General features: G+C 39.0%; 1 protein-coding gene across 6 annotated transcripts in view; it reads right to left on the bottom strand.

Moving 5' to 3' along the window:
* The window catches only part of TENM2 (teneurin transmembrane protein 2), a 3493894-nt gene that overhangs the window by 590999 nt on the left and 2878269 nt on the right, over positions 1-24626 (bottom strand). The window lies entirely within an intron of this gene.

Here is a 24626-nt window from a genome sequence, read left to right as displayed (position 1 = left end):
AAAGATAACATCTTGCATCACCATTTAGATAAGGTACTTCTATAAGTACCTGTAAAGTCAGGACTGGACCACTGAGCAGGTTTTCTGATCCCATGCAGACCGGGTAAAGGAGGAGTCAGAGTCCTCAGTAGTTTTGCAGGTTTTTTATTTGGGGTTCACCAGGCATCTGGCAGGCAGGGAGGCCTGCCAGCCTCCCAGCCCCCAGCAAGTCTTCACTCTATCTGGGCTCTCTAGCGTTCGTTCTGCTGCTTCTCGGCTTCTCCCTCGGCTTCTGCCTCGGCCTCTACTGCTGCTACTGCTGCTACTGCTGCTACTGCTGCTACTGCTGGCGTCCCCGTGACGCCGCCCTTAAAAGCACAGTCTTAGCTCAGGTGAATCCCATCTACCTATGCCAACACCCTATTCCAGATGCCCGCCATCAGGCATGCATTCAGGACAAGGATCCATCATCTATCCTGATGGTGGAAGGGCAGAAAAGCCTGATATTTTCTTTACCCTACAGTACCTTATCTAAACCAGGAAACTGATGCTGATGTAATGTTACTAAGAAACCACAGCTCTTATTTGAATATCACCAGTTTTCACATGCACTCATTTGTGTGTGTGCATGTGTGTAATCCTATATAATATTTACCACATGACTATACAGTGATTTTAAAATGCACAGAAAAAAAAATGGAAGAAATAGTATCTCCAAGTATTATGGTTTAAAGGAGGAAACCTAACAACAAATTAAAACTGTGTGCCTATTGATAAAAACAAAACACTATAGTTTCCAAACCAACAACCCTGCAATGACTGAATTTCAATCAACCCTTGTGTCATATTTATAATGGATTATATAACAAAGCATTTAAAGGAAAGTTGCATTTAAGAAGCATAAGGAGGAGACAAAGATATGCAAAACGCGAAACCAGATCATCATCCTGGAGGGTTTCCCACAGAACAAGTGCTCAATCAGAGTTAGAAAGTTGAGGAACCTACATTCTCAAATATGTTAGGTGTGGAAGGAAACTAAAAACGTTACTTGGAAAAATGATCAGTTCCTGTAATCATGAATTTTCCTTTTTTATATTTGAGTAAACCAAGAGAAGAAGAAAGAAATTCCATTGCTTGTTTCTCCATGTTTTTCATCATAGCAGAAGGAAACCCAGCACTTCACCCCTCCCTTTCTTCCTCTCTTTTTACCTTTCCTTATTTCCTCAGAAATAATTTTGAAAAACACTGAAGATCTGATTTTCCTAATACCATTACAGCCTTTTAAATGAATGCATACATGCTCATAATTACAAGTAAGACATTTGCTATTTTGCATCAGTGGAATTTAAGAAATTAAAAACCAAAAGGGGGTTTTCAGGAACACAGCGGAATTGCCTTTTTAATAATAGATTTGGCTCCTCTAATCCATTCTTAATCTAATTAAGACAATGAAAAGCATGGGGCTGCCATCTCAGAAAATGGCAAGGATGCTATAAACAGAGTGCAATAAAGTGATCAGTTCACACCCCATCAAATTTACTCACAGTCTGAATAACTGTTCTTATTTTCTGTGTTTCATTTTTACAATTTAACGAATGTTTTCATTTGATTTCCACGGCTTCATCTTCAGATCAGGCACAGGCTGTGGAACTTCTAGTTCTGGAAAGCATGTTATATCTGGTGAAGCAACATCCAATGTGTGATTATGGAACCCCATAAATTGATGTTAACATCTCCAATATGCAAAGATAATAATTAAGTGGTAAAACCTTTGGCACTGAAAACAGCAACGGTGTTATTAATACCCAAATGGGCACCAAAACAAACAGCATTGATGGAATTTAATTAAATGATTTTATGATTGTGTATTCTTTGCAAGCTCAGCTGATTACCTGGTTTTCCTCAGATGAACATTTAAACCTGAAAACTAAGATTCTATCTAATGGCCTTTTTGTTCAAATATTTCCTAGAAAAAAAGGTGTTTTTTTTTTTTTAATCAAAAGCAGAAATGAAGTAATGAGAGAAAAAAATGAACTGGCACAGGTCTCTCTTATTACCTGCAGCACAATAAATACTAAAAGAATTAATGTTTGGTCAAGTGGAGAGTTCTCCTTTGCCTTTCTTATTCTTTAAGTGATGAGCATCATTGGGAGAAAGTGGACTGTTTGCTGTCTCCCTTAATTATAATTAAGATAATGTGACTTTCAGTCAATGATGACAGTAAAGACTCAATAAAAATACCTGCCATGTTACAGCTCTGGACCCCTCCTGAAATAATTATAGCACATCTGAAGAATATTGACTTGCTGTTTTTGTGGAAGCAAAATTATAATGAATAATGATTAACAGAAGAGACCAAATGAGACAGGGGTTCTCAATCTCAGGATTAAGGACATACAACTTGCTAACTACTGTGTTAAAAACAAACAAACAAACAAATACAAGCAACAACTATCCATTCCACTAGGATTCCAGAAGAGAGCAGTAGCCAATTTTCTAATCAATGAGACTGATAAAGGCATGGTCACCTGATAGTACAAATGGTCCACTAATCCTTCAGGAAGAGTTGCATAGATGAACAAACATTTCTACATATTTAGGATTAAAAAAAGTACTCCATCTCATATTATTCACAGTAACAGGGGAGCCCAGAATGGAAATAGTAATAAGAAAAATCCTTTTTAGGTGACAAAAATGTATGTTTTGTTCTGAAACAAATAAAGTTGTTGGGATGTTTATGGGTATTGTCAGAAACTCCAGGCTGCTCTCATAAATTATCATTTCAGCCTTCAATTTCTCATTTACATAAACATAACTAATATGAAGGCTGCTGAACCCCACAGTGAGATAAAGGCAGCATTTGCTTCCACTCAGAGCCATCAATGGTGATGAAGCACAAAGATAAACTAGATCACACTCTCACAGGCTGACGAAGGTTTTATGCTCCTTCTATGGGAGGATGCAAGAAGCGAGGGAGCGAGGGAAAAATTAGCTTTATGAACCTGACCCCTAAGGGATAGTTTCACAATTCTGGAAGTTGCTTACCTCACTCTTCCCAGCGTTCCCTGCTATTCCTGATTTTTAGGTGGTTCCCTATTCCTCATGAGGTCAGAAAAACACAGAACAGACAATCTTTATTTAATTCTGCTCCTCCCCCCATCTTTGAATCCAACTATCCAACTGAAAAGTATTTTCCACTCCACATATATTCCCTCTCTGGGGCAGTTAATGAACCCCATAACTTGACTCTTGTCTTACAAGTGAAAGCAGTGGGATGAAATAGTGAAACTAACCAATGCACAGGCCTGACAGAGTATTGGTTCTTGTCTTATTTTTTTTTAAGATTTATTTTATTTATTTTTGCATACAAGCACTGGGGTCCAGGCCAGATATGCAGGAGGTGATAGGACCCACCAGAGATAGAGTGGGGAGTAGAACAGGTGGATCCACTGAAACACACTGCTGAGGGGAGTAGCAGGTAAGACAGGAGAGGTCTGCCACACCATGTGGATAGCTACCTGGCTGGGAATTGAAATCACGCTGCAGTGGCTGGCAACAGCTCAACCGACAGCGCTGTGACCCCAACCCCTGTGCCACCAGGGTGGCCCTTCTTGTCTTATTTTTACCACCTTACTACACGATCTTGGAATAGAACCTTGGCCTTGTTTCTGGTGAAGCTTCCTCATATGCAACATGTGGGTAATGGATTAGATTGAAAGCAACAAAATGGTCCAAGAGGAGTTAAACCAGGGCTATAGATAGGTACTGTTTAGTCTAGGACAGTGTTTATATCTTTTTAATTAGTTGATAACATTAAAAAACAAGAACCTCTTTCCATAAATCAGATATGTTGTTTGTTAAGAAGCTGCAAGACCCTAAGGCATATCAGCTAATGCTGAACTGCAGCTTCTTTCCACTCAGCCTCTCTGGTTAGGACTTTACTGTGTCTAGACAAGAGCAAGTGCATTTGGATGAAGTGGGGAATGGAGGACTCTGGTCTGGATTATCTCTAGAGAGGCCTAAACTTAAAAAAACAAAAAACAAAAAACACACAAAAACCTAATCTAACTATTGGTTGATTTTCAAATGCTTTTCCATACTTATGCCAAGAAAAAGAAAACAATGAACATTAGCTACTTTATTTAGAGTAATATAAACCTTGAAATTCATGATTTCTAGGAAAATTTCTTCCAGTTGCATTTTTAAAACACACCTAGCAGGTTATTCACTGATATTTTCTTTAAAGCTGTGTTAAAAATATGACAAGAACTCCATATACACACAGGAATCTTGGTTTACTCTCTTGAAAGGGAGCAAATGCAAGGATGTGTATGTCTTTTAAAATTATTTCTCTTGAGGTAATATTGATAAATATGTATTTTAGGGGTACAGGTTCACATCTTTTCAGATGTGTTACCACACCCCACCCAATCAACAAAGCACCCGCAATCTACAAGGCCCCTCTCTCCCTTTTGCGCCTCATCTCCTCCCCTCCGCCACTGGTAGACTCAATTCTGAAGTTAGATTTCAAGGGTTTGTTAGTAATTAGTTTTGTCTTTTCCTTTATTTTGTTTGTTTATATTCCACATATTCCCTCTCCTGACTTAATTTTGCTTAGCATCATCCCCTCCACTCCAGTTCCATCCATGTTGGTACAAATGGCAAGACCCTGCTTTATATATAAAGATATAGATATAGATATCTGAGTAGTATTCCATTTATATGTCACATATATATATATACACGCACATACTATATATATATATATATACACACACACACACACACACACACACAAATACCATAAATGGTATATACCATATAAGGTAGGTGTGTGTGTGTGTGTGTGTGTGTGTGTGTATACATGGCAGAGCAGTATTCCATTGTGCATCTAGACCACATCTTCCTGATTCACTCATCCTTCACTGGGCACCCAGGTTGCTTCTATATCTTGGCTATTGCAAATAGTGTTGCAGTGAACATAGGAGTGGATACGTACATTTGAATTAGTGTTTTTTAAACTTTTTCATGAGATATCCAAGAGCGGAACTAACTACTGGATCATATGGAAGCTCTAACTTTAATATTTTGAGAAGCCTCCATACTATTTTCCATCGAGGTCTGACTATAGGAGGTGAGTGTTTTAAAAGTCAGTTGCTCAGTGCTGCCAGGACATTAGCTTGGCTTTCTTTGTCCTGACACTTGGATTAAGGAGCTCACTCATTTTTCTCAGTGGGAGGCAGTGGGCTGGCTCCTGATGTCTGCATCCAGTAATGGTTGATGTAGGTGGAACCTTCAAATTCAATTATCAACCACCTTTTACAGGTGAACAAACTGACCTAAAAGGTATGGTCAGTACCTGACTCCCTATTTTTGCCACTTCCTAGGTGGAAAGTTCTGGACAAACTAAGCATCCCTTAGACCTCCCTGTCTTCATTTATAAATTAACAACTCTACTAATCTCATGGGGTAGTTGGAAAATCAAAAGAATATATGCATAGCATCTCACAAAGTTCTGCATATACTACATAGCATAGCACTCATTGTATTCAGATTATGCTCCACTAGCTCTATGAGTTCACTAATATTAATAGTCAGAATTTACAAGTTAGAAAAATGAAGTACTGAGGAATCCAGTGACACATTCAAAGTAAATGATCAGTAAGCATTTGAAGTAACACAAGAGCCTGGGGTTTTAAGCACTGTTCTCTTTGAATCATGTTTTCCAAATAGCAGCTAAAGCTAATAGTTGGTATGAATTTCAACAATGATATTGCTTTTATGATCAGATGTGATTTCTAGATTTGTCCATGGAAAGCTTTTATTCATGACCCCTTTGCCTTAGCAGTATTCCAAGTTTTGCAATTTTGCACCAAAGGGTCTGTGTCTATTTTTGTTATTGGAAACTCTCCAGTGGACATTTCCATTTCTGAACAGGTCTCCAAGATTTTCCACAAGCCACCATTCGGAAAACCTTAGAGTTGAACACTGCCATACTTGTCATTTGATGGCCTCCTATCTTCGAAGAGGTCAAAGAGAAGTCAGACATGAGAGTTCTCCTCCAAACATCCCGAGTCAGGGATGTGCTACATAAAGATACATGCTTGTAGTCTGTGTGTGATAAGTTTGTCAAATACAATTCACTGAGTCCAAGTGAAATTAATGAAGGGTGTAAAAATGACAGCTATCTGACATATTTCAAATCTCAATTTGACATTTACAACCTTTGAAAGTTATTTTTAATACAACAGTGTTTAAAATGTATTGAATATATCATATGCCGCTAAGCCATTGTTGGATGATTGGGTATGTAGTCATGGAAATTAGAGCAGGGTCACTTTCCCCAGCTGTAAAAAAACACACACACACACACACACACACATCATGCCGTTATGTCTAGATTTAAAGGAAGTAGGTATCTTATGAAAATTAAATAAATGCCACCTTCTGCCTATCTTTTTTGGGGATGTACGTTCATTTTCATGGAAATGTGTGCCTTGATGGAAACTCTGACACTGATAGAAATGTGCAGACATTAACTTGGGGATGGGAAGTAGAAGCACAAAGCAGTGGACGATGAAGACAACTCCAGTTAGAAGGCACTGTGTTGCTATGAGCTAGCCATGTGTATGTTGGGGAAGGAGAGATACAAAAGAGCAGGGCTAAACTTTGAGAACTTGAGTTCCAGTCTTAGTTCCAATAACAACTCTAATTCTGACCTTGGACATGACATTCTGACTACAATTTTTATTTGTAAGATAAAATAAACACTGGGGCGAAGTCATAGGTTGGAAATCCTGCTCAGTGGAGGTAAAACAGTGTATGAAATCATTTCAGAATATCTGGAACATGATACAAAATGTGAAGTGTTATCATTTAATTTACATGCTAAAAATCCTCAAACTGCTTCCCAATCCAGAATTTACTGCCAAGTTTCTCCCTCCTTCTGGGCATGAACATGCCAAAATAAGCATTTCTCCCAGAGGTGCATGTGAAAAATGCAAAAAGACCGGGTGGGGACTCTGAGGTGGAGGCAGCCACTCCCTGGATACAACCCTAGGCCAGGGTCTTTCTCATCTTCTCTCAGCAGGACCATGTGTTTTAGAAAGGTGCCCAGGGACGCAGACCAAGGCAGGACTCCACATCCCTATTTCAACCATGAATGTTCCTCTCTGATCTATTTTATATAATGTATAGGGAAAGGGAACTTGCTTCTAGAGAAAAAAAGGATATTTGTATGATAATGTCATTAGGATTGAAAATAAAGTGTTCCTGGTTAAACAGAAGTGCTCTGATAATAACAGTGGGAGAGTGAATGGGCTGCAGGAGGCAAGCCCTGGGGAGGATTCAGAAGGTTGTTGTGAACATGTATGCTTTCGGAAAACCTGCCATTTATTGGTGGACATGTCCAAAACAGATGACCATTTCTCCTTATAATATAATCCACATTAAAGTAGTGTGAGGCCCAGAGTTTCCCTGGTATTCGCAGGGCCTACTTCAGGGCTGAGTATGCAGTAAGTGTCATAAGATTTGATGAATGCATTTATGAGGCATTGTCTCTCTAAGAATCAGAGAGGGTTTGGTATATTGAAATTTCCTGATCTGGGATCTGAATAGGTTGTAATAAAGAGCTAATCACAGATCACATATTTTTTTATGAAAAGGATACTGATGGTAACTTAAATAGCCAATGGAAATGGACCAGAGAATTGAGCCTCCGGAAATCTAATGGAATAAAACCAGAGAGGAATCAAACACTTCACAAGAGCAACTCCATTCAGTTCAGCTTATCACTTCCGCCTGTTACATCACTTAGAAGAGTGAGTTCACAGGAAGTCAAAGGGAGCCCCTCACTGGCCTACACTAGACAGAATAGCAGAGCAGAGCAAAAGTTCTCAGATTCTAAAATAGCAATCCCGTTTGAGTGCACGGCCGGAAGTTAACTTGTTCAAACCATTGCTTAGTCAATTCTACCTTATGAAGAACATTCAGATGAGTTTCCAATCCTTTCTATTCCTGTTCTTTCAATTTTCTTTCCCCAATTTTCTAAAAAAAAAAAAAAAAATCTAATAAAGGTTTTTGCCTCTTCAGACAAAGAAGAAAGGCAGAAATCAAATTCAATCTAACTAGTGAAAGAGGACTTGGGGAAGAGGTTGATGGCCCAGGCAGAGAGTTCAGAAGCAGCCTGGAGAGGATAGCAGGATCATTTCAACAAATTGAAAACAAGATTTTTAATAGGAAATCCAAATACTAATGATACTCCAGACTTACATTAACAGGCATGGCTGGAAATGCAACTTTATCTGTGTAATCTTGGGAAATAACCTGTCTGAGTCTCAGTCTTGTCATCTCTAAAATGGAACAATTGGGGCCTGACCAGTCCCCTCACCTCCTTCAAACCATGTCCTAAAATTTAAAGATACGGATAGTGTGCTCACTCATGAATGACACAGAATTGTCTCACTTGTTTTTGGGTTAGGTTTTTTTTACTAAAATAATTGACAGGGGCCTCCCCGGTGGCACAGCGGTTGAGCGCTGGGTTGCGAAGCTGCCGGCTACCTCTGCGGCGCCGGTTCGATCCCCGGCTGCTCCCTGGCCACCTGAGGAGGGTCCCACATGGCGTGCAGACCTCTCCTGCTGCCCGTTGCTCCCTTCAGCAGTGTGCTTAGGTCTTTCTGCCTGCTCTGCTCCCCGCTCTGGCTCTGGTGAATTCTCTCACCCTCCCGCGCTTCTGACTGTACCCAGTGCATGTATAAACAAAACAAACAAACAAATAAATAAATAAATAAAACATGCCTCTATAAAAAAAAATAAAATAATTGACATTTCCAGGGTATAGATTTCTCAGCTGAAAAACCTGCGATTGCTTGTCTGGCCACCAAAAAACTGCAGCAGTGACTAAAAAAATGGTATTAGAATCTATTACCCTTTCCAAGAGGAGGTGTGCAGGTGTCCCATCTGACAAGCTTTCAATACCTCTCTCTATTGAAGCACAAAAGCATTTTCAAGAAACACCGGACAGCCCTCCAAAAAAATTACGTTTTGTTTTTTTGCAAATCGGTAGGCTCCTGGGAGACACAAAGCAACAAGCTCCAGTCCATTAGTATGACAGGTAGTGCTCTTACTAACAACTGCTTTTTACTCCCTCTGACAAATGTGCTTGGTGCCACGGTTGACGTTTGTGTGGTAATCAGGAGTGATGGAGAGGGGACGTCGGCGCTGCCGAAAGTGCCCCCCGATTTAATGTGAACGATTTGTCAAACGTGCTGTGATAGCAACACTGTCAGACCCAGGCAGGAAAGCACTCTGTCATCTTTGCGCCAACCAAGGTCACTTTGGCAGGGAGAGGAGGGCTCGCGCCAATGAAATGTTCATGTTTCTAGGTGATGCACGTGGCCTACTTTCACAACCTGTTTTCCCTTCTATTAACCGATAACCATCGAAGGGTTGGGGAGAAACTGCCCGGGAGAGAAACCTGCTACCAAAAGACAGTCCCATCTTGGAGCCCCAAAAACTGGGGTAGCAGACAGAAAAGCCAGGAGCCTGTGGGGACCAAGTGTATCCCCTTGAAGTCATTGTTCCCAGCTGAAATCATGTACTTTGCATTTCAAATGAACCTGCTGGCTGTAGTCTCCACCAGCAGTGCACTGGATGGGATGACTTTCCTACTGTCACCTTCTAGATGTCAGAGTTCTCCTAACCATCAAAAGAACCAAAGGTTAGATGTGATCGTCAAACAGCGGGTTCAATGCCTTGACCAAATGTTTAAAAAAATTAGGAAAATAAGGTGTTGTTAATAATCATTTAAAAAGTACTAGAGGCAGTAGCGACTTAGAGGAAGTTGGGTTACATGCCTTATTTCATATTCATTTCACATCCCTGTCTTATCCTTTCAGGTCTCAGCCTGGCACAGTACATGTCTCTTTAGCAGGACTGGACCATGCAGGGCAGGGGCTATGTCTTTGCTGAGTTTTGTATCATTACCATCTAGCCCAGTATCTGCTCAGTAAATAAAATACAATCCAGCACAGAAACGAGTATCAGAACATCAAGAGAAAGGAAATGGAGAGTCTTGTGCCCGAGATTGCCAATCTGAAGCCACCACGGCAATGCATTTTGTCTGTGGGTGAGAGAGAGGTTAAAAGGAATGGTTTAGGACATGGAAGACATGGAGGGTAATTCCTGAAGGAGAGGTCACCAACAGGCATAGCATACCCGCACAGGACACAGGAGCATGCAGACTACACATAATGTTCATGCCAGCCAGTGCTAACCTCTGACATGCTTACTGTGCATGTGAGCTTTATCAAAATTTGTCACTATCATTTAAATTTTGGGAGGTTTACCTAAAATTGTAGATTTGGGATTTTGGGGGGAAAAAATGGGGTTATTTGGCCAAGCTGCATTGAAGACAAGCAGTTGCCACCTTCCACAGATCCACTCTCCAGATTACTAGGAGGACCCCCACGAGCGGCCATTTGTTACCACATCTGTATTACTTTCTTAACAGTAGGAAGACGTCTCTCCTTTCCATGTCTCAACCGAAAGTGCCTCATAGGATTGAATGATTTTCCTCACATCCCACTGGCTTTCTCACCCTCCTTTGCATGACCTGGCCCACCTGGTGATGCTGGGTCTGATGACACCTGAGTTCTCTGCATTCCTAATAAGATTTAGAGCAGCGGGAAGCCCCGCTTCCCATTCAGGGCTCCCAGAAACCCTGGGTCTGACAAATACACCTAAAATACTGCATTAGATGCTACTCCTCAAAGCATGATGATTCATGAAGCCTGAAAATTATATTTTGACAATCCTTTTGTGATAAACATCCCTTTTGATATCTGCATTCTCACATAAGCTTTGGCATAGCTAGTAAATACAATCCCATTTTGCAGAAGATAAAACCAAAGCTTTAGGTAAAGTGGCATCCCCAGCTGGATGAAGTTGGGCCTGGGAAGTATGTGAAATTTGAATAATCTCATGGGTTAGGACCAGAGAACCAGTATTTTCTTATAGGTTCCCAAAAGACTGATGTGCAGTCAGGGTTGAGAGTCACCTATCTAGTGTTACGAACTGAATGTTCATATTTTTTTTAAAGATTTATTTATTTATGCATACAAGAACTGGGGGACAGGCCAGAGTTGCAGGGTGTGAGAGGATTCACCAGAAACAGAGTGGGGAACAGAACAGGCAGATCAACTGAAATACACTGCTGAGGGGAGCAGCGGGCAAGTCAGGAGAGGTCTGCTGCACCATGTGGGTAGCTCCCTGGCAGGCCGGGGATCGAACTTGTGCTATGGAGGCTGCGGATAGCTCCACAGTGCTGTGCTTAACCCCTTACACCACCAGAGAGGCCCAGAATGTTTGTATTTCTCCAAAATTTATATGTTGAAGTACTAATACCACCACCAGCACTGCCACGTAATCATACTCTAAAAGGAAACCAGGGAGCTAGCCCCGGTGCTCCTCTCTCTCCTCCATCCTTCTCTTCTTCCTCTTACCTCCTCCTCCTTCTCTGCCCCTCCACTGCCCCCATCCCCCCACCAAGTGAGACTATAGCAAGAAGGGTAGCCATCTGTGAACCAAGGAAGAGGGCTCTCACCAAGAACCCTTTCATATTAGCACCCTGACCTCATGCTTCAAGTCTCCAAAATTGAGAAACAAATGACTAATGATTAAGATGCTTAGTCTTTTGTTAGTTGCCCAAGCTGACTGACAACTTAGAGTTTCCTCCTGTTACCACCTCTCAGATGAAAGCAATACAAACACAGATGTCTTGGTCAGTGCAGGCTGTGTGGACACAGGGAGAGATGAGATAATGGGAACTACTTCGGACTAGGCCTCAGGGAAATGAACTTCCAGTCCTGTTCTAACAGTCTCAGCTTTGGTTGTACTATAAGGGATATCTGATTGGAATTCATGGTTTGCCAAGTGGGTGAATGTAAGAGAATCCCTTGAGGGAGATTTTTAATATTACAAATTGTCCTGGGTCCTACTAACCCTAATCTGGATTTGAGATTTTGATCTTTTGGGTGACAATCAAATATGCATATTTTTTAAAGTTCCTCCTTGCTCCTGAGGTGCATTCATAGCTGAGAATCATGACATGAGATAAGAAAGCCCCTCCAGTGCTCACAATCCATTAGAAATGGAAGGCGACATAGGGGTGAATATACCCCATGACTCAATAGGTAGAGTTATATACCGAGCATATATGTACAAGTAGCTCATAATTAAATTCTCATGAGAAAGTTTGTTTGGCTTTGATGTGTAAATTGACCAGCTTTGATGGGTAAATTGAGCACCAAATGATATCTATTCTACCTGATGCTTAGAAGGACTCATCCACTACATAATCCTCTGATGCACAAGCAGGTGGGCTAACTATGGTCAGTAACCCTGGGGGAAGACTTCTCAGTGGGGACATAGGGCTAGATTTAAAGGGAGCACTTTGAGATGAATAGCTATTCACTGACCATTTTTAGATAATTTGACTTATTTTAACCATTGCCTCTTAAGAGTCCCAGCCCACCCTACATCCTACATTGACTATTTACTTATTGTTCATACCCCTCTACTCAGCATACAGACACAGGTGATTCATAGTAGGTTCTCAGCTTTGAGTGATGAATGATTATCTTTCAAAACATTTAAAAACTTGATTACTGCTATTTTCACACTTCAGTTAAATGGCATGTTCTTTAGGAAAGAAGAAAGAACAGAGAATATTTACATTATTCTATTGAACATTCTGGTAATGATTCCCCACTGCCTACAGCATAAAGTAGAAAGCACTCTGCACACTTGCAGTGCTCTTGCATGCCTAGGCCAGGACAACATCTCTGATTTCATTTCCCAGGTGATGACAACAGTCATTGATTGCAGTTCAGGGAATGTATACCTTATTGCCTGCCTCCAAGTCTTTGAGCAAACCGCTTCCCTCTGATTGGAATAGCATCTTCTCCCTAATATATTTTAAGGTTCAGTTCCATGAAATCTTTCTGAATCTACCCAAGTAGAGTGAATCATTCCTTCTCTCTACAATGCCTGCACACCACATCCATGGTGCCTTCATCACCATACACCACTGATTAGTTGTGCATCTTCTTTCCCTAATTGTCTATGAACCACTAGAAATTTGGTCTATGTTTGCTTTTGGCCCTGGCTTCCGCCAAAATACCTGGATCATTGCAGGCACTCACCAAAAAGAGTTTGATGGAACACATCAATGTGTCTTACTCTGTCCTGGTGCCCCAAATGTCAGGGACATAGGTCAGAGAACTACTTTTCTAAGACAGGGGCAACAGTAGGGGATTTTTGAATAAGAAACCCAATTTGACACAGGAATTTATTTATAGACATGAAGAACTTCTGGGTTTTTATGTCACAAGGAAACTTCTCCAAAAGATTAACGGGCTCTAAACTGCTTAAAACAAAGTCTCCCAATGATGATCCAAACCAACACGGATCTTCAACAATAGTTTGTAATACAAAGAACAAGGCTGAAAATTGTCCTACTTTGTTGATACAGTGGTAATTCACTAATAACTATTCAATTTGAGTTTCAAGGCAAAACTTAAGACTGGAGCGATTGAACCTGCTATTGTTTAGCCTGTGGAATATGGACTAATCACCTACTTCTATTTTTACCATTCTTGACAAATATTTCTTGACCACTTATTATTATGGGCCAAACATTATTTTCTAAGTAAAAAAGACTGACAGGTCCTGCTTTCATGTTTCATGTTTATCTCTCCTTTTACTATAATCTACCATTTAAAAAAGTCTTTTCAAATTGGAAGCCAGGGTTGATATTATTTTGTTTTACCCTAATCAGGAGTCAGAGTTATGAAAATGGGGATATCATACTTCATCCTGAAACACACTTCAAAACATACAGGCAGATGTTACATGAAACTTCAGACCAATTAAAGAAGGTACGTAATGGAAACTGAAGTACGTCTATGTAGTTTCTATTTACTTCACACTGTGAAATTCTGATTCCTTTTGCTTGCTCTTACTTGAAAGTGCTTTCCTCAACAAGGCTTGGGGACACAGATCCTTCCTGCTTTCCCTGTATCACCATTGATGAGGAAGAGACAAGAGTATAAATTTTTCACTTCTATTCATTAAACTGGCCCCAAGCTCATAATGACTACCTTGCAGTGTCCCCAAGCACCGAGAGATGAGCTGTGACACTGGAAAGCCAGCATGGCCTTGCTCCCTAACATAGAAGACACTAAACAATGCAAGGATACACCTAGTCTTGCCTTCACCAGTCCAAGCTGAAATAAGAGTCTCGCCTAACGGTACTTAGTGAAATTTAAGAAACTGTATCATCTGTTATTAATTATTAACCCATAAATGGGGAAAATGACATTCTAGGTAATGAAAATCTAGTGATAGTAAGTTTTCACAAACTTCTTTCCCACTCTTCTTCATGATGCTTCAGTCTACTGGATCTCTTTGTGTTCTTCTAAATCTGAGAATCTGAATTATCAATCCTATCAACACCAGGTTTCTGGGTCTAGGATATTCTTGGAATATCCTAGCACAGCTATTCACAGGGCAGACTCCAACTATCATCCGAGCATCAGTTCCAAGAAGCCTGTGTACTGTTGTCTTTAAGGGAGCCCTCACCATGATGAGTGACTATCACATTATCCACATTCATTTATTTCATAGTCTCACTAAAGTTTTCTTTTGTGCCTTGTCTATGCATTCACCTCCTGTCTTCTTACAGGACCTGATTATGTACCAGAGTACAAGTTCTAACTGTTGAAGTTTCCTTGTCCGCCTTGCTCTTTTTTTTCTTTGTATCAGCAAAATATAGGAAAATCAGTCAATTTTACATTCAATTCTTATCAGCTGAAAGAATATTTGAACTCCTATGAGTTTAAATGCCTTCACGAGAGGGCAGCTTCTCTTCAATGAACTTGAGCATTTAAGATAGTCTCTACAGTATATCCTCTTCCCATCCCCCTCCCAACTTGACCCAAACCATGACCCAGAACACTCAATCTTCAGTGGAAATTGATAGAGAAATATTTTTCTTTGTTCTGTCCTCATCAATAAAAAAAATACAGATGGCCAGACAATATGAAGGTGTGAACCCTATGGGAAGAGGTGACACGCACGTCTTGCAAATAGCTGGTGGTGGGTTTCATGGGAGGCGGTGAGTTAAAAGGTCTGGATATCATTTGGAAAGAAGAAGGAGCAGAAAATTGTTTGGCTCGTTTTTCCTTCCTTGGCGAGAAAGAGAATGAGAAGCAAAGAAGCAGCAGCTGAGGAATGTAGGTCCAAAAACACTAGGCTATTCTTGATACTACAAATCTGCAGGGAAAAGGAATCTGGTGGCAATAAAAATGCAGGAGGAAAGAGATCTGAAAGCAAGTTTAGGTGAACAAAGCTGTACTGGTGGCCATGACTCCTGGCAACAAAGGCTAACTTACCTACCTTGTACTATTTTATCCTCCCCTTCTTGCTTTTCCTTTCTCTTCTTCTTTGTATCTTTCTGCCAGCTTCTTTTTTTGTAAAGATTTATTTATTTATACAAGCACTGGGGTACCAGCCAGAGGTGCAGGAGGGTGAGAGAACTCATCAGAGACAGAGCAGGAAGCACAACAGTCTGCCAGCTTCTTTTCTGTCTTTCAATTCCCATCATTAATACAGACACATTAGGAAAGGAGAATGAAAGATACTGATATCATTTAGGCGGTTTGAGAGGCTGGAAGGGAGCAAGGATGTATTTGTAGTTTTACTATGCAGCAGCAGAAGCAAAGGAGAAGGTTTATGATAATGAATCCTATTAATCAACTAAATTAATAAATAATCTCAGTGATTCATAGAATAACAACAACAAACAAAAACTTGAACTTGGGTAAATATCCTCACCAGATACAGGACTCCATAGACATAAATTAAAAACTGATTTTTAATCTACTCACACACTAAGATCAAAGACATTATTTCATCGTTTCTTAACAAATATGCAAAAACAGTCATTCCCTCATGGATTGTCTTGGTCTTTGAAGGTGTCCCTTGTAGTTCATGAAATAAATGGTAAGTCAAACTTCTATGTAACTTGTCCTGTTCATAGGCTGTACCAAGTGTCATTTTCAAGAGTAAATGTGGTTGCAAGTAAAAATATGATACATTTTAGACCAATAGTGTTCAATGTGGTTGTCATTAGACACATGTGCCTGTTTAAATTTAAGTGTAAACCAATTAAAATTAAAGCAAATTTTAAATGTCATTCCTCAGTCATATTCATCACATTACAGATTCTCAAAAGTTGATGTGGCTAGTGCCTTAATAGTGGACAATGCAGATACAGAATCCTTCCATTGTGGAAAGTTCTACAGAATGCTCTTCCATGGGAAGCCTTTATTATGACAGGTGTCCTGTGTGAATGATCTAGTGTTTTTTCACTTTTTTTTTCTGTTAATTATATATACTGGTGCAATGAGTTAGTAACATCTCTCTCCCCAAATGGATTGGCCACTTCACAAACACTTTCTGCTGTGTTCTCGCTGTAACTTCAGAGCAAAAAGGTCTTGCACAAAATTGGCACTTGATAAATATGTGTTGAGTGATTGAGTGATGGAGTGAACAGCAAAAGGCAATGCCAAATAATTACAACAAATACACATCTCACAACAGATGAAAAAGGAGAAAATGCTCCTTAGTTACAGCTAAATCTAAAGTGTCTATTTTCCTCAGTGTTTTAGTTGGCTGTGAAGAACCCAGAAGCCAATTCTACCCTTAACATATGGGGATCTTCTTGCCTAGATGAACACATGAACCCTAACCCTATTGGTTGAGGAAACTGTGAAATTAATTGTGTTGACATCTACTTGGGCAGAAAACAGTTAACCCAGCGTGACAGGGTTATGATAGTTACTGAAAACTCCTCAGAGGCCCTTGAGAAAGAGTTGTTTTCATCTCATTATGTCTGCCTTGATAATTATAACCAACTCATCAGCCTTGAGTTGAACACCACATATAATCACTTTCCTGCATATTTTTTGAAAGAGGAAGCATAATAAGGTAAAATCTACAGACTAATTTATGACATTTGTGGATCTATTTTCAGGAAAAGAAAAACGACAACACAGTGGGGGATGTTAAAATTCTCTTATTAAATGGTGTAGATTTCTTTTAGAACTGTGTTTAAAATTAAGAAAAAAAGACCTAAGTAAAAGAAAAAACAGCATATACACAACAATTAATCATTGTTCTCTTAACATAACAATTAATCATTGTTCTCTTAACATAAAAGTTTCTAAATTGTAGCCCAAATCTTTAGATTTCTTTAATTTCTGGAACTTAGCAACAAAAGAAAGCAAAATTTCTACATCTGATCAAATACATAGATCAGAATGCTAACTACAGGAACATACTATCATACTATCAGAGAGGATATACACCAAAATTTTACCAGCTTAGTCTGAACACAAACATATTTGTGTGATAAAATAGTCGTGGGAGAATTTTTTCCCCCTGGATTCCCTGTATCTGTAAATGAAAATGAAATAATGAAGCTATTAATGCTATTCTCAATTACCTCACTGAGCTTTAATATTCAGCAAGTCATCTGTCAACTATCATAAGGACATTTCACTAATCAAAAAACAGTGAACAATTTAAAAGAATCACTCCAAATCTGTGCTAAGCACAAAACAAAATCAATTAAACAAATTAAAAAACTTCCAACAAAACCATCTGGCTACTTCTATTTTGAGTCATAGCCACTAAAAATGGCATTCCAGAAGATTATGAGCAACATGATAACCGTTTTTACCCAGAGGGTTGTAAAACAAGAAAGCAGGTTCCTAAGGTTTGCCATGGAGGACACCAAACTATTCTTGCTGATGGTATTTTCCCAACAGAATCAAATTGATCCATAGAAAAATCTTAATTTTTCAGTTGATCATAATATGTTCAGATAAAATCGGGTTTTAATTATGTGAAAGAGACAGCACTTGAGAGTTATATGGTTTATTTTTAACCATGAAATATTAGGTGTAGTTGGTTTTATAAAAATTAATTAAATGGCCATCTGCAAATTGGGAATCTGCATGTGTGTAAAGTCCCTAATTAGAGAACATTATTCCACGCTTTTCATTCCTTTGCCCTTGATGATTTGTTTTTCTAATAGGAAGGCACTCCAGAATCCCCGAGCACTGCTTTAAGTTGTCTGTCACTTTCTACAGCTAATGCTAAATGTAAAGTCATGACGAAAATGTAAAGAAGTCACTTTCTTTCGGGCTATTTTTTTTTAATTGTCCCTTTATATTTGCTTCTGTGTTCATTTCTTCCAATGTTCATACTTTGGCTCAAAAAGAATGACAAAAAATGCCAACTGTTTTTTGTAGTGAAACAAAACCCTTTAATCTCTCAGGTTTTTCTAGGCGAGAGCAGTTGCTCAAAAGAAGTTCAAAAGATCGCTTAATGTAAGAACCTCCCTGATGGGGGAGGGTGTGATTAACCTCTAGTCTGAATTACACTTGTCTAACTTAATTTCCAGTTAAAGACAATCACTTCTCTCCCCCCCCCAACTTTGATAACTGCCAACATTTACATATATTATGCAGGGCTTCCAACTTTAAAAGACTCATACCTTCCCTAAGTTAAAATGCTACAAACTCCAGGACAGAACATAGCTGTTTGTAGGAAGGTCAGGGTCAGATCTATTATAAGACTCTCCATGGGATTCTGAATTGCCATAAATACCCCATACTTTGTCTTTTATGTTACTCATCTTCCAACATGGGGTTACTCACCTAACAGAGCACAGTAACATCCTTCCTCTCTAGACATCATTTGTATCCCTACTTACCCAAGCTGGCAAAAAGTAGAAAGATTACTCCTTCCAGCCTTTTTAATTACCAAAATTCAAGTTGATTTTAAAATACCATAGTCTCCCTCGAGATTTCAGCAGAGTTGGAGATCACCATGGCAATAAGAAAGCGGTGCCAGTATCACGTTGGCATGACTCCTTTATACATCTCAGGAGACTTTTGCACGGGAGAAAATTGAACTTGTGTGAAAAGCGGGTGCGCTCCCTTCAATCCTTTATTTGGGGACTAAAATGCCAAATTTCATGTTACAGAAGGTAAATAAGAAAATGTTGTAACCATATGCCTTCCACTAATGTACACACTTATAATGCAGAATCAGTCTGCTTTCCTGATAGGCAAAGTGAAAAAGGAAAGCTGCAGACAGCAGCCCACAGACACTGTCCACCAGCCGGTGCCACTCGGCTCCTTCAGGCTTTACTGCTCTCCGTGAACCCGCCACTCTGACTTCAAGAGGGTTCCCACATCTGAACTCATGCGCTGTGGATGAGAGCCTGTTGACTCCTGTCATTCAATGGATTTGTTCATTCATTCTCTCAGTCAACACTCTCTACTTGGGAATAGCCTGGCGATGGGAAACGAGAGTCGGAGAGACATTGGCTCACAGACAGCTGCGAGAGAGCAGCACGTTCGCAGGCTTGTGTGCGCACCATTTCGGAAGAAGAGGGCGCGGTGGCCAGGTGTGTGCGGAATATAGAAATACTGATAGTATTCACACAGACCTTAAAATTAAAATGGCAGCTTTATGATAACAAGTGAGCATGACATCACAGATATGAATCATTATGGAATAATATCTGGGTGTATAAATATTAATCATGCTATAACACCCTTTCTCATTGCCTTCTCAAAATGCCTGTGGACTCCTGTGGCATCAAAGTCTACTCAGTCTGTCCTGCATGAAATCTTTCTAGGGTCTACTTAGGGGCAACTCTATGACATTTCTAGAACATCTAAAGGGGCATTATAAATATGCATTTGATGCCCCAGCAACTTGCCCCCTTCTCACCACTTCAGGTAGAAGAAGCCCTAATAACTCCAAGAAGATGGGAACCGAATCGGGAGGCCTACACCATGAAGCCTTTCCTTTAAAGCCAGATTTGGTAAAGCAAGACTCTAAAATGGTCTCTGCATGTGTTCTTGGTACCTCTAGACCTGTTTTGTGTCCTCTGAAGGTAAACTGATTGCTGGAGAGGGCTTTGGATTTGTTCCTTAAAATCTGAACACAAAATTTTTGATGGAAGAAGAGAGATTTCTGCATATCTCGGAGTATTGTTTCCCCTACTATTAATGCAGACAATTCACTGATGAAACAACAGAGCATGTAATCTGTGGGAATCTGCCAAAGAGATTCTTGGAACTAAGGGCTGTAGGGGTGTCCTGGGGAAGACTGTGCAGTACAACAGGCAACACAGGGGGATGGCCATATCAAAGTGGTTCCCTGCTTGCTGTCTACATTGCACAAAGAAATGAAGTAGGCATTCAGGGTCTTAGTCTCCCCATTTGGAAAAAAAGTGATGATATTTAATTTTGTTAAATAATTAAATAAGGTTTGCTTGAGATAATGACAGTAAGCTCTCTGGTACATAATTAGCACTAAATCAGGGTTGCTAACTCCTTCATCATTCCCAATAGTTGTTGAGTCATTTATCATAAAACTTGCCATTGCACTTGAAGAAAACAGGCAAGGCAGCACTGAGGGAAGAATTCATATCAAAAGAAGAAAACTAAATAAGGGTAGGGAGGGTCTGCATTCTGATGACAATACTCTTAGATAGATGTGAACATTTACACACAGCAATTACATTTACATTAAAGTCTTTCTGACTTTCTAATAATTCCCATGTTTAGTGGCAATAATGGAATCTTTCTTCCATTATTTTATTTTTTGGAGGGAGAGGATGAGGGGAGAGATGGTGGCTAAGCATTTATACAAGGCTGTTATTGCTGAGGATTTAAACAAGGATCTATTTGCACATTACAAACATTAAGTGCAAACACTCCTACAACCCTAGATCTGAAGTTCAATGTCAAAACCAGCAGTTAGTTTATATGTCATGTTTTGATATAAGAGGCTTCCTTCTTCAGACACAAATAAGTCTGAAGTTGCTAAAGGAATACTAAACAACTGAAGAAATTCAAATGGTTCTCTGTTTATTCTCTTTAATGAGAACAGCAATACAAGAAATATTTCAAGAATGCTTGAGGGCTAGTATTTTTTGAGAAAGTAATTGGTTTGAAAATTAACCTTTTGTTTCAGAATGGGCCTATTTACTGGGAATGCTGGTGATGTCAGATTTCATGTCATAAATCTTGGTCAGGGAAAAACATCAGAGTCAGTTCTCCTCAGCTTCCTAGTCTGAATATGCCGTCATTTCCATCCTCTTGGCCTCAGTTTCCCTTTATTTCAAAGGCTGGCTTTGGGCTAGATATTTCTCGGCTAAGAGTTCCTGGGATTCTAAGTGACTAACAACGAGAAAATGTCATTTTATTGCCTGCAGTCCTTAGATTCAGTTTTACTAATTTCTCTTTTGATCATTTAGTCTCCTGGTAGCATGTCTTTCCTTTCCTTGAGAGATAGTGGCTACCCACGTAAAGGGAGATTTATCTGATAATAGGGTGAGGCGATTATCCTAAATCCTTGAGATTGATGTTGTCCAAATGAAGGACTCAAAGAGAGATTCTTGATTTTGCACTGAGTTTCTGGCAGTTTCGGATGAGAAATTTCAGTTTGGTGACCATACCAAGATTTGACACCTTTGGGGTCAAAACAAACATAATACATTTCAAACTGCCAGAAACAGTCTTTTATTTACTAATATGTTTTTTTAAGTAAAATTGAAAGGGCTTTGGCTTATCAAAAATAATGTGACATAGGTGAACTGATCAGAATTTCTTCTCAGTCACCTCAGATAACATATGATCGAAGACAGACAATCACTGCATGAGGTTAGTTCTTTCTGTGTGAAAGAAGAGGAAGTACACATTTCTTTCTCTCCACTGTCTGAATCTTTATAAAAATGAACACTGGCGAGTGCCACAAAAATCAGTTACTTGAAGAGCATTCAATTCAGATTCCAAGCTTTAAAAAATGTTCTTTTGAATTAATGACAGATTGTCTTTTAATATTAAACCAAACACATGAAAATTACATATTTTTATAGAAGGATAGCTGGATGGAGACTACTTCTAAATTGATTACTGTCTTGATAGAATTTGATTTATAATATTTAAAAGAGAGGGATTTGTTTGATGACCATTCAGGCAACTAGAACCATATTCAGCTACTATACTCCCATGAGGGTTAGAACTAAGCATTATATTTTTATAGATTATATATTTTAAAGATTAAAATAAAATACCATGTGCTTCCCCAAATTTGCATTTCACATATTGCATTGAAGTGCAAAGTCTTATGCTATCTATCAATGAGAAATACAACTTCTATACTGGCTGGCTAAAGACAGAAGGAAACAGAAAGTTGGCACCTGGCATTAGATGCTATGATCTTAATACAGTTTAATTTTAGCAGTGGATGCATCAAGCCAGATTTCTAATCTACTAGCAGATTTTAAGTTAAATTAACTTCTTTTAAAATACTGTATATGTAAAAATTATTTGAATTCTATATAATGCTCTTTCTACCAAGGAGGGAAGAATGTCTGAGGAAGAAAGTTGATGCCTGGCTATGCATGAAAAGTCACAGATCAGAAAAAAGCGTTAGGCCAGGTCATCTCTGCATCTACGTGAGGTTGTCACTCAGGGGTATTACAGGAGAGGATGAACATGGTGTACCAACAACATGGGTATTTTGCTAAGATGAGAGAGAAGAAAGGAACAAGCATTCTTATTTTATCAGGACCTATTCCAAGATATGCAGAGATGTACAATGGCAGTTTATGTCAAAATTCTGAACAAAATAGCTGTAACCAGGGACATGCTTTCCAATTTCAGGAATGTTTCAGAGGAGAGTGGACAGACACAAAGGATGCACTAAAGCAAATGTACAAACCCTAGTGTGAAGATTAAAAATAAAGATTTAACTTAATTTCCAACTTCTTTTGTAGATAAGAGAAGACAAGAGCAATGAACACTGTCTAAAATTCCACAGTCTTGGGCTCATAGGTATAGGGTTAGGTAACGAACACAGCCTATAACCCACAAACACAGTTCAGAGAAAGTCTTATTTCAAAGGGACCAAACAAAGAAGCAGAATATATGTACATAGATGATCAAGCTAGGGATAAATGATTAGAAGAATTTCTACAAAAGGCAACAAAATATGCAAAGATTCTCCAAGGCTATACCCTTAAAAAAAAAAAAAACCCAAAAAAAACACTTGAATTCTTAGGATGAATGGACAAAGAGAACCAGATCAAATAATGTTGAGTGATTCTGCGAAGGCCAAAAATCGTGGTTTTTATAATAGTTCCAAAATTAAAGGAATTCTACTCTCCATCAGGGGAGAGGATTAAATCCACAGTTTTATTTGTTACCATATCATTAGAAACTATGGTAGCACCAATGAACAGTGAGCAACTGATAAAAAATTATTAGGAAATAATTGTTAAATGAAAAAACTACATTATTTAGTAAGTTACAAAATAAAAATGTAATGTAAATCACATTTTCTTAAACGTTTTATAGAACATGCTTAACAATACTATAATTATGATAGGAAAAGACATGAAACAGAAATCATTTTTTTCAAACCTGTAAAGCATATTGTTGAAATGACAAAGAGTTTATCTTTAATAATATAATAAAAGCTAAAACTTGTCAATATAACTTTGCCTATATTCACTTCAAGCCCTCATGGGGCATAATCAAAATTTCCAAATTTAAGTCTACAGAAGTGGCCAAGGTTTAGTGAAAGAAAAATCCCTGAGACAGGCAGAATGAAACTACATCTCAAAGGCACCATTTGCATGAGTAAAACAACTTCACAATCAATGGAAAATTTTATGGGTAACCCATACAAGGACTGAATTGATGGTTTTAAATATGCTGATATGACAAAATGCCAGGAAGGATCTGGTCTGCCTTATATTTTTAAGTTGCATGCTATAAATAACATAGTTGAGAAGAACCACAAATGGAGAATTACAGTAGCCTAGACATAAAGTAATAAAGGGGTTTACCCACATTTCCACACTGTTCTTGCTGAGCTGGGGCTTCACTTCCAAGGAGAAAAAACAACGCTCTAGTAGTCATCATAGGAAATTTACCCACTGATAAGTCAGATGTCAACAAGACACAGAAGCATGGACAACTGGGGATGTTTTTAAAATCACATTCCATAAAAGGGTTATTACAGAAGAAGCCCAACTTGGTAAGCACTTGAAGCTGAGCAACTGAACTTGGATGTGCCTTTGCTTCAGTCCCATCAATGTGACAGCCTTCAATGCCACTTCCATGTAAAATCCTCATAGAAAAGGGAAGTATATTTCTCCTCATTCTGTATTGGCATATACTGCAGCGTGGAATAGAACACCCCCCTGAGAACTGCTGTATATTTGATTCCTAATTCCTTGCTGCATTTTCCTATTCTATTTTATTTTTTTAGATGCTTATCCTCTCAACAGTACACATTAAAATATATGTAAATTGCAAAGCATTATGAAATGGTTACTTCTTATTGCACCACTGTTAGGGTGTTTGAGAATAGGGAATATGTCCTGCTCATTTTTCTTTTTAGTGATTATTAAGTGTAATGCCAACTATCATTTTGTAAGTGGCTACTCTGTGTAGAAATTGTATTAAGGGATTTATATGCATCATTACTGC

Source organism: Talpa occidentalis, unplaced genomic scaffold, assembly GCF_014898055.3.
Source record: "Talpa occidentalis isolate TD23 unplaced genomic scaffold, MPIMG_talOcc4v2.1 talOcc4.9, whole genome shotgun sequence".
In the NCBI taxonomy this organism is placed as follows: Eukaryota; Metazoa; Chordata; class Mammalia; order Eulipotyphla; family Talpidae; genus Talpa; species Talpa occidentalis.
Note: the sequence above shows the minus strand (reverse complement) of the source record. Positions and strands in the feature narration are given on the sequence as shown.